This window comes from Bubalus bubalis, chromosome 10, assembly GCF_019923935.1.
Source record: "Bubalus bubalis isolate 160015118507 breed Murrah chromosome 10, NDDB_SH_1, whole genome shotgun sequence".
NCBI classification, from domain to species: Eukaryota; Metazoa; Chordata; class Mammalia; order Artiodactyla; family Bovidae; genus Bubalus; species Bubalus bubalis.
Window position 1 is genome coordinate 67,222,322 of NC_059166.1, and position 19,424 is coordinate 67,241,745.

General features: G+C 37.7%; 1 long non-coding RNA gene across 7 annotated transcripts in view; it reads right to left on the bottom strand.

The window, feature by feature from the left end:
• Nucleotides 1-684: 684 nt before the first annotated feature.
• The window catches only part of LOC102400054, a 286,205-nt gene continuing 267,465 nt past the window's right edge, over nucleotides 685-19,424 (bottom strand). For 5 of the 7 annotated variants that reach the window (XR_006542442.2, XR_006542441.1, XR_006542445.1 and 2 more), the window contains 5 exons: nucleotides 13,187-13,265; nucleotides 12,316-12,437; nucleotides 8,959-9,052; nucleotides 6,657-6,776; nucleotides 685-1,026 (listed from right to left, as the gene is read on the bottom strand). This is a non-coding gene — a long non-coding RNA (uncharacterized LOC102400054). Of the gene's footprint in view, nucleotides 1,027-6,656; nucleotides 6,777-8,958; nucleotides 9,053-9,727; nucleotides 9,778-12,315; nucleotides 12,438-13,186; nucleotides 13,266-19,424 lie in introns of all 7 variants that reach the window. The other 2 variants (XR_006542444.2, XR_328441.4) reach the window with 2 other exon arrangements.

Below are 19,424 nucleotides of genomic sequence, written 5' to 3' on the forward strand. Positions count from 1 at the left end.
CTCACATTAGTTTTAATGGCTAAAAAAACTTGGGTCTATGCTTTTGTAATTCTCTTGGCATTTCCCACACGCATGTTAACTCATGGTCACCAGTTGGCTCCTGCAACTCAAATTATATATGTGTTCTAAGGTCAAGAAAAAAAAAAGGCAGGAGGAGGAAAGAGGGCCCCAGTTAATTCCAATCATTTTTATCAAGAAAGTAAATGGATTTCCAGAAACTTATGCAGCGTACTTTCCTGGAAATCTCATTGGAATGAAGTAGGTTTCAAGGATATCTTCAGTTGCAAAATACACACATGCAAACATAAAAATTGAAGAAAATATAGAATAAAATTGTAATTCTTGGCTTAAACTAATCATGATAAATTGCATGGTGCTGGACACACTACATCCCAAAACAAACTCAGGGCTCTGTTCTCAATAAGAAGTAGGCATTAGATAGGCAGGTAAGCTCCAAGCCTGTCAAAATATCCCATCACATGCCTGAGTGATTTGTCCATAGATGAGCACATGACCCAACTAGCCAACTTTGCCTTTATACAAGATTATTGAAACTCCCTGAAGAGAGCTGCTTGTAGTCACAAATCAAGCCTAATAAAGAATTTCACATGAGAGAAGGAAGCTGACACAGGAAGAACTAAAGACACGAGATAGAAAAAGAAAATCCAAATAGTGCTCAGGTCGTTGATTCTTACAGTCATTTTTATTTATTTATTTATTTTTTAAATTTTATTTTATTTTTAAATTTTACATAATTGTATTAGTTTTGCCAAATATAAAGCCTATTTTACATCTTCACTTGGTTATAGGATCCAATCAACTTTCTATTTTGCTCAAACTAGATCAATTTAGATTTCTATCCTTTGCAACCAAAAGCTCATACCGAACCTATTGCTTAAAATATTTCCCTGCTTCCAGCTTCTTCTGACTTATCCATGCAGCACTGAGTCCTTAAAGTTGTTTTCTTCAACACAAATCCAGTGATGCCACCAAGTGATCACCAATCAGTGAGGCTTTCCCCATCACCTGTAAGATTAAGTTCAAATAATTTAGTATATTAAAATGTAAATTGGTGCATCCACTATGAAAAACAATGTGGAGGTTCCTTAAAAAACCAAAAATAGAGTTGCCATATGATCCAACAATCCCACTCCTGGGCGTATATCTAGAGAAAATCATAATTTGAAAATATACATGCACACCAATGCTCATTACAGCACTGGTCACAGTAGCCAAACCATGGAAACAGCCTAAATATCCATGATGAATGAATGGAAAAAGAAGATGTGGTATATGTATCCAATGGGATACTACTTAGCCATAAAAAACAGTAAAATAATGCCATTTACAGCAATATGGACGAACCTAGAGATTATCATACTAAGTGAAGTCAGACAGAAAACGACAAATGCCATAGAATAACATATATACATGGAATCTAAAACATGATGCAAATGAACTTATTTACAAACAGAAATAGACTCACAGGCACAGAAAATAAATTTATAGTTAACAAAGGGAAGAGAGGATGGAAAGGGGATAAATTAGGAGTTGGGATTAACAGATACAACTTCTATATATAAAATAAACAGTAAGGTCCTATTGTCTAGCACAGGACACTATACCCAATATCCTATAATAAATCATACCAGAAAGGAATATGAAAAAGAATATATAAATGACTGAAAAAAAGCCATCCATAACTTGGCTCATACACAAATCCAAGCTTTGGTCATATAAAACTTTTAATACTCCTAAACCATGCCATGCATTTCCATGCCATGATCTCCTTAATGCAGGATGCTCTTCCCCATGTTGTCCAACTAGATAACTCCAATTCCTCAGAATCCAGCTCAGCACAACCTGTGGAGCTTCCCCTGACCCATACAGGTACACTCACACCTAAACATATATATGCACACCACAAGTAAAATGTCTCACCCATGTCACTTTCTCAGCTCCAACTGTCCCTTTTACATACCTTTATCACAACATGGATCAAATCATAGTATCAAATCCTAGCTCAGTATGAGTTCCACAAAGTCAGGGACTGGGAAAATTTAGTGAATGTTTGTTTAATTGATATAAGGTGAAGTTTTTGCACAAGTGGAGGAAATCATCTGAATTTTTCAGCTGTTTGTCTTATTTTCAACTTAATTCCTTACTGCTTTTTCTCTTGATTTCCTATTGTAGTCAGTTCCCATCTTATAATAATGTTACTGACATTTTATAATTTAAAAATATATCTATGCATAATGTATCTATGTGTAATAAACCTGGCATTGTGTTGTAGCTCAGCTTGGCAGGTATAAAATATTTTGATATTTTGTTTCTATAATTGGAAGCTATCCTCCCATATTTATGTATACTTTAATAATCAATTCTATATTTCTACAAAATGTTTCAATAATACATTGAACAAGACAAAAGTTAGAGTTGTGTGGGACCCTCAATAAGATCCTTATATAAAGCCAATATTGATCCACTGACCAACAGCCTTTAGACTTAGTTCTCTTTCCTAATGATTAAAAAAAAATTTTTTTTAATTGAGGTATAACTGATGAGTCTAACTCTTTATCTCACTGTGAGTTCATCGTCTAAGTAGAGCTTCATCCAAGCCACAGTTATTAACCTTGCTCTCAAGCATTCAGTAATTTTGGAATGAGATTGAAAATACATAAGTAATTACGCCAGTTTAAGAGATGAAGAAATTCAGCTTCAGAACAGCCACATACTTGTGAAAGTTCATGGAACAGATAAGTGGGAGTCAGGTCAGTTTTCTGACTCCAAATCCAATGATTGTTTCATTGCAAAACAATCTCAACTGAGACTCTTTCAAATGTCCTACTAAAATGAAACACTGTACCTATAATATTTTTCTTATCTACCACTCAACAAAGCTGATTTAAATAGGAAATGGTGTTTCTTTGGTACGATTTGTTTTCAGTGAATCTGCGGAATTTCTGAGCTAGCATGGCTTCTTTTTCTAGATGTTTCCCAACCATCTGTTAATAATCTAATTTAATTCTAAATGTGTCTTCTGGTTATCCAAGATGCCTCTAGTCAGTGTTTGCTCAACTCCTTATAATCCCAGAAACTTTTGTAAACTTTTTTGCTCAAGAGCTATATAATCCAAGGAGGCTCAACATTACTACAGAAATATCAGCAAGTGAGCTTAACACCAACCATAACTCACTTTTTAAAATCTAGAAATAGTCCCTCCTAAGTTATTGACATGAACAGTTTTAGCATTCCTACATCAAAAGAGGCTTACAGACAAAATCTATTTGGAATAGAAGTACTACCGTTCTTGTCTTGAATTTGCATGCACAGCCAGCTCTGTTTGTTTTGATTCAGAGTCTTACGTATTTGGTATATTTAGAGGGCTTATGGAGATTGGGGTAGGACCAGTCCTCTGCCACTGGATCCTAGCCAGTTCCTTCATATGCCCAAATTCCTCTCTCATCTAAGTGACATGCTTGCTCTGTAGTCAACAAGACCAACAACTGAACAGAGCCTGCTAATTGTCCAGACCACTCATGCCTGGCTGCCAGTTGGCATTTCCCCATGGCACAGTAGCACAGTGCTCAGTGAGCAAAGTCACTGTAGACCAACCCGAGACACTTCCATCCCCAAGCGGAGCACAGCAGAGGGACTCGAAGACTTTGCCAACCAGAAGTCTGAAGACTTAATTTCTCCAGGGAGAAGCAGCCTGCAAGGCAAGCCAATAAAATCACAAACCAAGAAATCCAGACTATAAAATAGTTCTTTGTAAAATTCACACTCTGATGGAGGTAAACGACTATCCTTAAATCTTCTCATTTTGATTGCAGTCGCGCAAAGAGGAGGAGGAGGAAACGGAGGGGAAGAAGTGGAAGAAGAGGAGAAAGAAGCTTTACAAGGCAGACTGAGAAACTTAAGTTTCCAATTGAGAAATTCCTTGGAAAACAAGTGGTATGTCCAACCCTTGTACATATTATACCTGTTGTCTGAGTTTGCCTATATGTCTATATGCCACGTAATTGATTGTGCATTTTATAGACACACACACCCACACACACACACAATTTTGGTTTAGCAAGGAAAACAACACAAATCCAGGAACTCTGTTTCTCAGCTGTCAGAGAAGTGGGGCAAAAAACAATTACTGCTCAGACTAGACCAGCGTTCTATGTTTATAAGCTAAAGGGCATTTCCTTCATCTGATACTGTCATGGCCAACTCTGGGGGCAATACGTCCCTAGTATGGCTCTGTATGCCCATTCCTAATGAGATCAATTCCAATTTTTTTTTGTAAATTTTGGATTTTTTTCCTCTTAAAAAGGAATATAGACACAAACAATGACTCTAATATGTGACAGTAAAGAACTAGGAAGGAGGAAAACTCAATTTCATGATTTTGTCTGGTTCTGATGAAGTTAAGATGAAGTGGGGAGACTATGGTTTCATCTTTTCTATGCAAGTCTTTGGCACTTTAAATGTCTCTTGGAAGCCAGTCTCCTTCTGCCTTAAAAACAGTCTCTCAAACACCAATGTAGAAGTGCCCCTCAAATTTTTTTTTCATAACCTATGAGTAATCCTAAATATGACTTTTAGAACCCAATTTTAAAACTCAATAAAAATAATCAGCCATTTTCGAACTTTTTCAGGACTTAGAAATGATGTTATTTAGTTAAATTGATTGGTCCCATAAAAGTAACAGTGTACCAATCAATATTTATGTGTTTCTAACAGGTTTATGGAGAAGGCAATGGCACCCCACTACAGTACTCTTGCCTGGAAAATCCTATGGATGGAGGAGCCTGGTAGGCTGCAGTTCATGGGGTCGTAAAGAGTCGGACACCACTAAGGGACTTCACTTTGACTTTTCACTTTCATGCACTGGAGAAGAAAATGGCAACCCACTCCAGTGTTCTTGCCTGGAGAATCCCAGAGACGGGGGAGCCTGGTGGGCTGCTGTCTATGGGGTCACACAGAGTCAGACACGACTGAAGCGATTTAGCAGCAGCAGCAGCAGCAACAACAACAGGTTTATAAGTTAATTATTTTAACTTTTTATTAGTTTTTCTTCAAATTCCGAAGTTGATATAGTAAAAGATTATTGAACTCAGAGACATATATGTTAGGTTAAAATTTCCTGGATAGTTGCCAACAAGAATGTTATTTGCCTGTATTGAAGTGAAACTATATCCCTAATGTTAAGTCCTGACTTCTTTCAGAGGCAGGGAGAGGGGGGGTTTCCTTAATGTGGAAACTAAAGGATTAGCATCAGGAGCTTAGAGAAGACTTTCAATTCTCAAGATATCTTTTTTTGTCTACCCTTTAGGTTTGCCCACAGAGTTAAACACTTGGAAAAACATTTTTGCAAAGAAAAATGTGACATGATTGTTCATGGGAAATCTTAACTCCATCCAGGAAAAGATAAATGGTACTCAAGAACTACTCTTTAAGAGTGAGGTGTTTATTGAAATAAGGGAGGCTAATTGTCAAAAATGATGAGAAACAAATGTGAAAAGCCCCATGTTTGGAACTCTGGCTACATGGAGCGTTTAAACAAGCATATGCTGTATTTCAAAAGAAGAGGCATAGTTTCAGACATTGCCATTTTTTGGAAAAAATGTCCAGCATAAGAATGAAAAAAGATTTAAAAACATGGCTGCCAAAGAACAAGAAACAAGGAACATGGCTGCCAAAGTTATCTTCTCTGAAACACTGGAGCTCCATTTTGATATCAGTTTGGCTTTTTTATAATATTCAGTGACATCACAGACCAGCCTTGCTGGAGACGTGCTAAAGGGGCTGATATGTGAAAACTGCTAGAGATAGAATTCTCTATGGATATGAGCTGTTTAGCTCTGCTTATCCACGTTCTTATCTTTCCAAGAATCTATTAATTTCCAGAGCACCCTAAAGTAGAGTTTCGTAAACCTGGCACTATTGACATTTTGGAAGGTTAATTCTTTGTTGAGAAAAGGACTATCTTGTACACTGTGGGATTTTAGCAGCAATTGCGGCCTCTGTATCCATGCCAATAGCAGCTCCCACCCAGTTGTGAGGACCAAAAATGTCTCCAGGCATTTCCATATATTCATGGGTAAGGGGATGGGGATTCGAAATAATTGCCCCTGGCTAAGATCCACTGTTTTGGAGGATAAAACATTAATTTAGGGTTCTCAGAGAAATTGTGCATTATATATTTGCAAATGTATTCAACAAGGGTGTAAACTCCATTAGTCCAGGAAAACATAAACCTGGCCCCCACTAAAAAAGGCAGTAAGTTCATGATTCTCCAGTTCCCTTCAGGTGTTTAGAGCTATATGTGGTACTTCCACAGATTTTGGTCCTGACTCCATCATTTGTTGCTGGTTTGACCAAGGGCTTGTTATCTGACCTCTCTAAGCCTCAGTTTTTCTCATCACAAAATGGGGACAATACCTGTCTGAGAGTTTGTTATAATGATCAAAGAAAACCACCTATCTTAGTATTCATGCTTGGAAATTCCTTCATAAATCATCATTTGTTATTATATGGCACAATTCATATTCAGCTTCAATGAGGTAGATATGTAATCCCCTTCTTATAAAACCACAAATTCAATCAGGACTGACAGATCTCATTAATGGGAACAAGTTTAATAATCATACAGTAGGACTTACAAATAATTAGAGCTCTCTCCAGCTTTCATTTTGACTTGCCTTTAGTTTCCTTCATGTTGGATGCACATGAGTCACTTGTTTCTGAGCCATCAGCCCAGTTTTTGTTTTTAGTGGGAGTGCCTGGGAAAATAGTCAACATCAACTTAACTGCAGTTTGACAAACCACAGGGGTGTTTCAGTAAACATGTAGCATGCTGAGCTGTGTGCCCTTAGGAATCGGTGAATGCTGACCAAGAACATCCTCTTTGGGGGCCCACCCTGTCGCCATAACACAGTCCAAACAATCCCCTGAAATCATGGAGGGATTTGGATTGTTCAAAGCTTCACGTTAACCAGAAAATCCACCAGCCACATAAGAGAATGAGAAGGGCTCTCACAGTGGGCAAGAGCGGACAATGCTTCAAGCGACAAGAAGAAACAGGCCCATCTGGGTGTCTCCCACTCATTTCTGCTAAAGTTTCCCCAAAGACCATGCTGCTCAGGATTGTGAAAGGGGACCAATGACTTCTTTGAGAAACAAAATATTTTTTACAAAAGCTTCCCGGAGGGATTAGGATGTTTACAACACTTGGAGAACAGCCAAGTGGGAGTAAATTCCAGCACAGCATGGAGAAGTGATCAAGTTTACAACCTGTGGGCTGGATCAAGGGCGAGTGTGCCAAATATCTCCCCCAGAGTGGCATTAGCCAGAGAGATCCAACTTCGGGGGGATTTTATAAGGAGGGGAAGATGACTGCTCATTGACAATCATGTTCATTTGGAAGAATCTCAGCTTCCCACAGCTGTGCGAGCTCAGGAAGGCCTCAGCTGAGGAAAAGATGGAGTCTTCAGCTTGGAGCACCAGTGAAGCCAAAGAGGTGGCAGTTGCCCCTCTTCCCTGCTAGGCTCATCTTCAGCAGCGAGGTGCCTACTCATTCATACTGGCAAGACCCTGCCAGGACCAAGACACAGAAGGACAACTCACGTTAGCATGGGACAACGACAAATGTATCCATTAAATGAGGAAGAGTTGAATCAGCCAAAGAAGACCCTCAGTCAAAGGGGAACGTGCAAGCACAAACTCTGACATCATCGCAGTGGGAATGTGGGGTGAGCATTTCTCCGAAGAAGGGGATAGCTGTTCCTGTTCTGAGCTTGCAAAGCTAGAGATGGCTACTCAGAGATTCAGTCACTTCCCACAGATAACCTTGATGTGGAGCAGTGTCAATGCTTTAAATCAAGCCCACTGGCTGCTTTTGTAAATACTGTTTCATTGGATACAGGCAGACCTATTCATTTATGTGTAATCCGTGGCTGTTTTTCCCCCTGCGATGGCAGAGTTAAATAGTTGTTGTAAAGACTGTAGGAGCCTGCAAAGCCTTTATCTACTATCTGGCTCTTTGTAGAAAAAATAGGCTGACTCCTGCTTTAAATAATTTTCTCAGGGAATATCTAGAGTTAAAATATGGTTGAAGTAAAACCAAAATGGTTACAGGTTTGACAAACCTTTCCCCTTTCTATATTTCTATGTATTTATTCCTGTACTTACTGTGAGACACTTCACTGTTTATACCTCCTCTTTTTAAAGGCTAAAGCATATGAGGCAATGTATTTATATTTTAAACTTGCCATGTAGAATTGATCATTTATAAACAAATAACTAGGCTCCCATTATGCTGATTGTTCAAGAATCACATATATTACATTTATGATTCCCAACTTCAACTGTTTTTTAAATAACCAACTAATTTCAGATTACAAACAGATAAGAAAGATCCTTTCATATATTTAAATCTCTTGCAAAGTCTCTAAAGTCTGAACAAGATTTGACAAAAGTAAATGCCTACACTCTTGCTAATTTAATTATTACTAGTTAAAATAATTGTATTTTCCCCAGGCTTGCCTTAGATGCCCCTGGGACTTGTCTATAACTCAAGATTTCAAAAAAGGCTTATGCTAAAGGCTCTATGAGGGATTTCCTCCTAGTCTTCATGTTCTCTCCATAATTGCTAAAATTGCCTCATAATCGAACTGGATTGTTATTAATAGTTCATGAGAAGGCTCTTGTGGGTTTCCTAATGAGCAACATAGTCCATGCCGTATTTCCTCTGATGTTTCCTCATAGTCTTTGAGTTAATGACAAAATGATGGGAAGTAAAAAATAAAACAGGAAGAACATTCTACAGTTTTTTGTCTCTAGGAGTTTTCTTGATGCTACAGTTCACATTGCTAATGATTTTTAAACAACAGTAAAATTTAACTTAAAAAAAAAAGGGATTTATTTTATTTCAAAACAGTCAAGCAACCAAACAAAACCACTTACTTTGGGTCTGCTATATTCAAGCAAAGCACTACTTTGGGCACTGGTCGTGGCTCTAAGAATCTGAGATAATATCAGTCTTCAAAATACTGCCAATCTAGGGAAAGATAATCAGACACATCTCAGTTCACACTTTGAAAACCAAGTTTTTGTGGAGGAAAAGCAAAATGCAACGGGAACATAGTATAAAGAACAATTAATTCCAAAGGAGAAGAGGGCAAGGTGCCTAGAAAATGCTTCATAGAGAACATGCATTGCCATTCAGTCTTACAACTTCTCATGGGTGTGAAAGGGTGGGATGGAGGGCTCAGGTCCACTGCAGTTTATGGAGAGAAAATGTTATGAACAAAGGCAAAGAGGTGTGCGAGTCTGTTTTGATCCCTTACTATACTGCCTTGATATTATTTATTCATGGGTCTGCTTTTCCCCGCCAGACTTTAAGTTCTTAGGAAGGAGCTATATCTTCATCACTGTACCACCAGAGTTTCACATCATAGTGTGTCTTGAGTTCAGCAATGAATCAATCATGTGATGCAATTCACGACTCAACTTTTTTCAGTTGCAAGTCAAAATTTCCAATTTCAAGCTTTTAAAAAACTATAAATTTTAATCCCAGCCTAAATCTTACTGGTTTACCAGGTAAACCTCTTAGATCCTCAGTTTCCTAAGCTGCAGTTGGAAATTGGGGGATGGTCAAGGGCATGGCAGGGGAAAAGTAACAATATATCACAGGGATTGGGATGAAATGAGATAATACATATCAAGCACCTACCTAACTTCATGCTGGACCCAGGAGATAATTAAATTGGCTTCATTTCTTTTCTTTTAAAATAAAAAATAATAATAATAATTATAGTGCTTTCCACATGCTCTACACTAGTATAGACATTTCTAAAACTATGTTCCAAGGACTCACTTCCCCTGTGAGTTCTTCTAGAAGTGTTTCATAGTTGAATGCATTTAGGGAATTCTCTCTAAAATTTTCCCCTCCTGGAGAGTTACAGGGCACATCAGCAAGGCTAGAAAATGTCCAACAATAAACAAGTCTGTTTAGCTTTATTTATCCCAATGCTCCTCAAACTTCTTTGACCACAGAATTGACCACATTTCTCCATGATACTACCACCCACCAAGACAGAGTTGATGAACTCAGATCTAAAGAGGACATTCTGGGCTCATCACTTTCACTCTACCACCCACCCTGTAAATATTCTTGTCCTTATTCACATCTGATTATATAAGTAATGATAGCACGATGGTTGTTTTTTGTTGTTGCTGTTGTTTTGTTTTCTGGTTCTGAATAGCTGTTTTACTAAGTTATGTGTCCTGCTCTAAGTGCAGATTAAATATTCCACCTTCCATTAATATTGAGCACTTTTTTAAATGAAAGCAAAATAATCAAGAGCCATGTTATTTAAGGTTTAACTTTTAGTTTTATCTTAAATTTGTACTGTTTGGGCTTATATTTTTATTTTTAACACAGAGATTGTTCCAGAAACATCTCCTTAATGGCTCATACTACCTATGGCTACCTGAGCTCCTCATTGCTGCTGCCAAGACTGAAAAGGAGCAAACACTGCTATCATTTGTCACTCAACACTAGCTAATGTGTCCATGTGGGATTCAGCCTTCTTTCAACACAGTTTCACTTTTTACTTATTTTACTCTCACTATTATCCATGAATCCCAGCCTGAGGGCATTTTCATATTGCAAAGAATATCATATGCAATAATGATGCCTCTTCTCTCACATTGTGAAACCAGTAAAATAGAAGTAACTCTTTCATAAGTTCAGAAATCTAGTTCAAAAAAAAATACCAGAAAGTTTTTATAGAAAGTATTAAGAAGCACCAGTAGATTAACATAAATATACAATTTTTTTTAATTAATGTTTACCTTTCCATTCTCCATATTAACATCCCACACCAGATTCTAAGTTCCCTGGGAGCTGAAATAATTTCCAACTTATCTTTTTACCTCCAGGGCTTAGTGTAGTGTTTTGGATATAGTACATTCTCAAATATTATTTATTGAACTGAGCTGAATTAATCTTTTTAAAGAATTAATTTTTTTAAAGATTTAAGTTTTTTAAATTTCTTTTTAAAGAATTAAGAATTCAGTGGAAGTTGTTTCCAGGGACACCTGGGTCTCTGAAGAGTAATGAACTCTAATTTCATTTTTGTTGTTCAGTCGCTAAGTCATGTCCAATTCTTGGCGACCCCATGAACTGAGGCATGCCAGGCTTTCCTGTCCTTCACTATCTCCCAGAGTTTGCTCAAACTCATGTCCATTGAGCCAGTGATCCCATCCAATCATCTCATCCTCTGTTGCTCCCTTCTCCTCCTGCCTTCAGTCTTTCCCAGCCTTAGGGTCTAATTTCATACCGACTTGCTAAGTCTTCACATGAATATGATCTGAATAAATCAGTAGGGGGAAAAAATATGGCCCAAATGTCCTGAAACTCAAACCATTCTTGATACTTAAAGACTCAAGGAAAAAGAAAATGTACATGACTTTTGCTTTAGAAATTCTTTTAGTTTGATAAATAATATCTCAATTATCCAGAATTAATAACTGGGTATTATCTTGCTTTTCACAACTTTCAGGAGAAAAGGATAAAAAGGAGAGAAGGGAAAGGAAAAGAGAGGGTGAGATAGATCAAAAGACAAGAAGGAAGGGAGGGAGAAAAGGTGGGAAGAAGGATGGATGGAAGGAAGGGAGAGAGGGAGGGTGGGAGGAGGGAAGATGCTGTTATCAAGCCTTGCTGTTTATTTCAAAAATAACTTTGACAGTTTGTTCAACAGTGAGTCTAAATTAAATTGAATTCCTCTATATCAATTTTCTCAACCTTGAGTATTGTACAATCAAAAGGGAAATTTTTGATCATTAACTTATCTTTACCATCAATCCATTATTGGTAAAATGCAACAGTAAACCCCAAAATATAATAATGTAAAAAAATAAATTTTCACTGAATTTTAAAAATATTTTTCTTATATTTTCTTCTGCATTTACTAATATTGAACATTTACAAGCTGCCTCAAGAAGATCAAACCAGTCAATCCTAATAGTAATCAATCCTGAATACTCATTGGAAGGAATGATGATGAAGCTGAAGCTCCAACACTTTGGCTACCTGATGCGAAAAGCCGACTCATTGGAAAAGACCCTGATGCTGGAAAGATTGAAGGCAAAAGGAGAATAAGGCAACAGAGAATGAGATGTTTGGATGGCATCACCGATTCAATGGACATGAACTTGGGAAAAGTCCGGGAGATGGTGAGGGACAGTCAAACACAACTTAGCAACTGAACAAGAACAAGAAGTACCTGAACATACAAAGACAAGACAGATCCACACCTGACTTTCACTCCTGGCCTGAATATGGTGAGTATTCTGACTGCATCCTCTCAGGCTCTATTCATTTGCGTGTGTCCACTCCTCTATGTGAAAAGGGAAGGTCCCAAACTGCCACCACTTCTCTGTAACCAATTATGGTAAAATCATGTTTGATGTAGCACTCCACATAGCAAAAAACATCAAGTTCATTTATGTAGTAAGTTCACTCTTGTTAGTGTCTTCATGACTCCAATTTTATAATATCAAATAAACAACCATGATTTGTTAAAAACTTAGTCAATAAAAAAGTTTTTCTATTGTAATTCATTATTGTAAAAGAAAAGTTCTGATGTTACAACTGGCAAAAAGCATCTCAATGGCTATCTGGGGACAATTCCTGTTTTGCCACGAGACTGGTCACAGGATATGAAGAGTTAGATACTGACTACTTAGGTGAACTTTCAATGTTGAAACAGTTGTAACACAAATAGAAACCATGAGTCCATACAGCAATCTTTAGGTGATCTGGCATACACTGAATATGCATTTTTAATTTAGTGAAATGAAAACAGAAAATCATAAAAAAAAAAGTTCTCATAGAACTTACACACACTGAAAAACACATCAGAACATTCCAATTTGAAAAAAACTGCTGCAATAGATTTACCATCTTGAACATTAAACTTATTTTTAAAATAATGATCTTTAGATACTTTTAGACATTTCAATGATCAAAGAAACTCTTGACTACACAGACTTTATTTTCTAAAGTAGGAAAATGCTTTGGCTTGTTTGAAAGTCTTTTTAAAACAATTTTTTAAATTGAAGGTGGAGTTTTTCCTTTAAACATTGTTTAATTTGAAATTTTATTTTATCAATATGGTCCACTTACCTTTTTCTTTTTTCTACTGGAGTTTAGTTGTCAAGACTTGTAATGCAGCTTTTGAGTAGTAAAATCATCCATCCAAGACCTGAGAACAAGAAAGCTCATGAAAGATGGCTTGCAACATTTTTTTCAGTTTTTTTATGCTTCTTTTAACATAGTTTTTAAAAATCACTTTGTAACTAATAGGAAATATCTAGTTCTTTTTTAGTGACTCAAAACTTTCCTTTAAAAGCCATATTGGCTTCTTTCTATTGCTGACTATTTCTTTTTTCCAAATTTGATTTTTTAGTTGGAGGTATAATCATTCTTTCAGGAAAACTATTACTTTATCTGAACATGTCATCATTCAAAATGGCTATGTCTACAAAAAAATTGAAAGCAGAGCAAAATATCAATGTTCAGTAAACGAACTATGAAAATATTCGGAATCTGGTTTTTCTTCGCAGAAAAAAGCAAGTTTGCTTTCCAGAACACCACCCAGATAGCATCAAAACACATTAACTAACCATATGGACCTATTTCCAAGAACCAATTTCAGAGTCACTGGGTTTTCTGATTTTGGACAAGATAATGTCATTTCTTTTGACATGATTTGCTAAAATTCAAATTTAATGCAACCTGAACGATCATCATTATCCATAAATACTGGAGTTATCTTGTATTATGAGATCTAGCATAATTTCTGTTTTTCTCTGATGTAACCAACCTCCCATTCTGGGATGTTAATTTATATGAAAGGGTAGCTTTAGAAGTAAATATGAAAGTACTCTTAAGGCATGGAAAATTTGCTCATCTTAAAGAGTTTTTTGGTTTGGTGATGCTTGCTTAATTTGCTTTCTTCTTATTCTCAGAGTTAACCCAAATCATCAGTTTCTAATGCCTTAATTGCAATCATGTCCAAAAAGTTAATGCATGAAAAACCAACAAAGCAACTTCAAGAAAATCATTAGAGCACTAGACTGGCTATTAATGATGATGATGATAATAATGGTATTTTATACCTCTACAGTGTCTTTCATCTAAGTATCTCAGAGAACTTTACTAATAAATACTTTGATTTTACCCAAACAAATCTGCTTTTCCAATTATATGCACTTCTGTAAAACTGCTTCAAATATTAGCATTAATCATAAACCCAGAATCCCTCAATTTTAGCATTTCAACCATTTATACACTTAGCTTATTTAAAGAATGAAAGTGAAAGTCATTCAGCCATGTCCAACTCTTTGCAACCCCATGGACTATATAGTCCATGGAATTCTCCAGGCCAGAATACTGGAGTGGGTAGCTGTTTCCTTCTCCAGGGGATCTTCCCAACCCAGAAATTGGACCCAGGTCTCCCACATTGCAGGCAGATTCTTTACCAACTAAGCCATCAGGGAAGCCCAAGAATACTGGAGTGGGTACGGGACTTCTGTAGGGGACTTCCAGACCCAGGAATCAAACCAGGGTCTCCTGCATTGCAGGTAGATTCTTTACCAGCTGAGATACCAGGGAAGCCTATTTAAAGAATATTTGTGCAATTTTTGATGTTCTAGAAACAGCTTGCTTCCTAGGAATTGATTACTAGTGTTATCAAAGTTAAATATCTATTATAGTAAGAGGTAGAAGAATAAATATAGATCTATGTATCTCTTTTCTAGATCAGGAATTGAAATTCTAATGACCTGGAAAAACAAATCTTTGTGAAATTGTTCTGATCTCAATAAAACTTTGGCTTTTTTTGTCATTCTTTCAACTTGAATAGCAAAACTCTTTGTATGTTTTTTAAAACTACGCGCACACCCACACACCTTGGGCTTAATAGTGGTCTGACATATTGTAAGGCACCCTGAATGTGAGAGGACTCTAGGAGTGATCTTTCTTCCTCTGTGCTGTGCAGTCGTCCCCTCCCAGGTGGTACTAAGGAAGGGGTATACCTTAGAGAAAAGGGCAGCCTTGACCAGGGGGTACATTATAATCTGTTGTGAAAGGCATCAAGTAGCTGATGGTCTCCTGTTAGAACCTATAATCAGGCTCCCCAGACTCATCTAGAAATAATTCAAAACACTTGACTTGGTTATTAGTCAGTGTTTCATAAAAAAACACCACAAACTCTCCTGCGTGTGTATGCTCAGTTGTGTCCAACTCGGCAACTCCATGGACTGTAGCCCGCCAGGCTCTCTGTCCAATCTTTCTGGTAAGAACACTGGAGTGGGTTGCCATTTCCTACTACAGGGAATCCCCAGGGATCAAACCCGCATCTCTTTTGTCTCCTGCGTTGGGAGGTGGGCTTTTCATCAAGTGCGCCACCTGGGAAGCCCACTAGCAAGCAGGATTGCTGTTAACAGTTAAGGAAGTTCTTAGAACAATGCCAGGCCCCTCATGATTGCTTATGACCCAGGGAAACAATCCCATTGAAAATTAAATGAAAACAAAACAAAATAGAAAACAGAGTGATATATAAAGGAAGTTCAATTTCTGCCTTATGGCCAGATCTCTTACCCTGGTATCCATGGATTACCACCTCTCTAAAAAGATTTCAGATGATCTGTAGACAAAAATGGGGTTGAATATATACATGGTAGGGGTTGGCCAGGTGGTGCTAGTGGTAAAGAACCTGCCTGCCGATGCAGGAGATGCAAGAAATGCTGGTTCAGTCCCTAAGTTGGGAAGATCCCCTGGAGGAGGGCATGGCAACCCACCCCAGTATTTTTGCCTGGTGAACCCCATGGACAGAGGATACCCTCAGGCTACAGTCTACAGGGTTGCACAGAGTCAGACACAACTGAAGCAACTTAGCACGCACACATATACATGGAATTTTTCTAGGATCCATTCCTCTTATCAGAGACTCCAAAAAGTCCCTGACCCAGGAAAGTTCAGAAACCATTGCCTCATAGCCATAGAATTGTTGTCAATAACAGTAACAAGACAGGAAGATTCTCTCCTTCCTTCCCTAATTATTATATCCTCACAAAAGTGCCCCCCTCCACCATTTTTTTTTTTTTTTTTACAAATTACAATATTTGATCATTTACTATTTGGTGCTAACAATTTCCTGATGATCTTAATTGCAAAGGTAAGTGTACAGCTCACTACCAGGGACTACCATTCCCTGGTCACACTAGCCTAGTTGACATTTTCTCCTATTTCTTATTTTCTTCCTCTCCATCCTTCATATCTGTAAATCCCCATCCACTAACTTCTGGATAAACAGACGTTAGAATGCTGATATGTAGATTTGTGTGCCAAGATGGAGTTGCAGAGTATCTGTGATTCCTGGTCATGAGAGTTTGTTAAGTAGCTCCAAGCTTAAAAGTATTTACTGTAAGTTAGGGTATAATCCATTTCCATTTTATAGATCAGAATAGGGTTCTGAGTGGTCAAATGACTTGCCTAAATTTATCCAATTATTATAGGAAAGAGCCACAACTCAATCCTAGGAGACACAACTCATAATTCTATATCCCACCAAGAACATCTTTCCCAAAGAAACACAGCCTAGCCTTCCTTTCCTACAACACTCCATTAAAAAAGGTTCCAAAATCAAATATCAGTACATTTCAGCTAATATGACTCTGTACTGGGAGACATTAGAGGATCTTTTTAAAAAATTAAATAACCGTTCAAGATTTTTATCCCAGGTGTGACCAGAAGATCTTCCATGGAACAAAAGTACTGAAATGATGCTACATTAAGTCATATCTTTGAAAGTAATTCCTCAGGATGGAGAGTTGAGAAAAGGAATTTTTTTTTCCTTCTATTTTCCCTAACAACCTTCCCAAAACTTATATTCTGAATAAAATATGTATCAAAAGAAGTTTTTTTTTTCCCTTCTTCTTGCTTACCTGCTTCTTATTACCTGCTTCAGTAAATCAAAGTTTTTAATCAACACTGCTCCTTGTCTAAAACACTTTTCTTAGTTTCAGTCTCTTCCATCTCTTACTGGTCTTTCTGGGGTTGTTTTTCTACTACAATCAAGCTGGCTGTACTTTTGCCAGATCAATCTTTCTAAAACACACACTAGGTGACATTAGCCTCCTGACCTACTACAGAATACTACTGAAGAAACTTCCCTGGTGGACCAGCAGCTAAGACTCTATGCTCCCAACACAGGGAGTCTGGGTTCAATCCCTAATCAGGGAACTAGATTCCCCATGCAGCAACTAAAGATCAATGATCCTCAAGCTGCAACTAAGACCCAGCACAGCCAAATAAATAAATATTAAAAAAAAATAAAAAGAATACTGCTGCTGCTAAGTCACTTCAGTCGTGTCCGACTCTGTGAGACCCCATAGATGGCAGCCCATCAGGCTCCACCATCCCTGGAATTCTCCAGGCAAGAACACTGTAGCGGGTTGCCATTTCCTTCTCCAATGCATGAAAGTGAAAAGTCAAAGTGAAGTCGCTTAGTCGTTCCCGTCTCTTAGCAACCCCATGGACTGGAGCCTACCAGGCTCCTCTGTCCATGGGATTTTCCAGGCAAGAGTACTGGAGTGGGGTGCCATTGCCTTCTCCGAAAAAGAATACTACTGAAGGTTATTATCATCTGGACTCAACTGTTTAATTTCTGTCTCTTTATATTATTCCACACCCAGGATACAAATATGTGATACATTTATCCTCACATCCCACCCAACCTCATGTATTCATTCAACAAATAGTTGTTGAATATCTACCATGTTTCATGTACTTTGCTAAGCCCTAGGAATATCCCAGGCATGTGGCCCCTGACCTCATAGATCTCATGGCTAAGCAGAGAAGAGAGACAATAAACATGATAAATGAACTATTATAAGTATTCTTAAGGAAACAAAGTTGTTGCTGAAATACAGAAAATTTCAGGATGGAGCTCCTGGAGGAGAGGAAGAAATCTAGTTAAATAGGCTGGTTGGGGAAGACATAGCTGAAGATGTGACCTTTAAATAAGAGGAAGTCATCTTTGCAAAGGAGCATTCCAGATTGAGGGACCAATAGGTATGAAGACCCTGAGGTGGGATAGAGCTTGCAAAAACAGAAAGAGGCTTCTTTGACTGAAGAATGAGAGACCAGCATGTTGGCCTCCAATGAGACAGAGTCCGCATCATGCAGGTCTTTAGAACTATGGAAATAATTTGGGTTTTTACCCAATGTAATGGGAAACCCAATAAAGAATTTTAAGCAAAGAAGCGCCACACACTATGATCAATATTTTAAAAAATACATCAAGGAGACATCCATAACCAAAGTAAGCCTCTGTCTTCACAGGGGAATTATTATAGTAATTATACTGAAAAGCAAAAGTATTGAGATTTAGAAAAAAATAGTTAAAACATGTTGTATAAATATGTGCTTATATGAGATTTTCTGCGAACATAAGACTGGAAACTTTTAGAAGGTGCATCTTAGGACTGGAACAATCTAGAGTCTATCTAGCTTGGGTCTATGGTCTGACATGTTGCGTATGGAGACAAGGTGAGAGGAAGAGCGTTCAGTCATGACTTCAACTCTTTTGGCCCAAATCTATTGGAAGAGTCTTGGTGGGGGCAGGTGGTGGGGGGAAGGTGAGGAGGATAGGGGCAGAAATAGAATATTGATTTCAGAATATTTAATACGTTATAAAGCAAGCTTAGCCTGAATTTCAGAGTATGAACACATGATATTCCTAAGTAAATTCCATATAGTATCAAAGTAGCTAACATCTAAGAAAATCTAATACATAAGACAAGTCAGAAGAACGCCTGAAATGTCAAAAAAAAAAAACAGGCAAGCCTACAGCATTCCTACTCATTCTGAGTGAGATTTTCAAGAGCTACTATCAAGTCCTTTGTACGTTCACATCCTGTCTAACGCTGTTGGTGTTCAGTCGCTAAGTCATGTCTGGCACCTTGCCACCCCATGGACAACAGCATGTGTGGCTTCCCTGTCCTTTACTATCTCTTGGAGTCTGCCCAAACTCATGTCCATTGAGTCAGTGATGCCATCCAACTATCTCATCCTCTGTCACCCCCTTCTCCTCTTACTCTCAAACTTTCTCGGTATCAGGGTCTTTTCCAATGAGTCGGCTCTTTGCATCAGGTGGCAAAGTATTATAGCTTCAGCTCAGCATCATCCCTTCCAATGAATATTGATTTCCTTTAGGATGGACTGGTTTCATCTTCTTGCTGTCCAAGCGACTCTTAAGAGTTTAACAAGAGAGTATTTTTTTTTTTTTAACAAAAATGGGGAGTAGACCCTTAGAAAAAAAGTGTGGAAATAGATTTTGAACAAACATATTTTAACT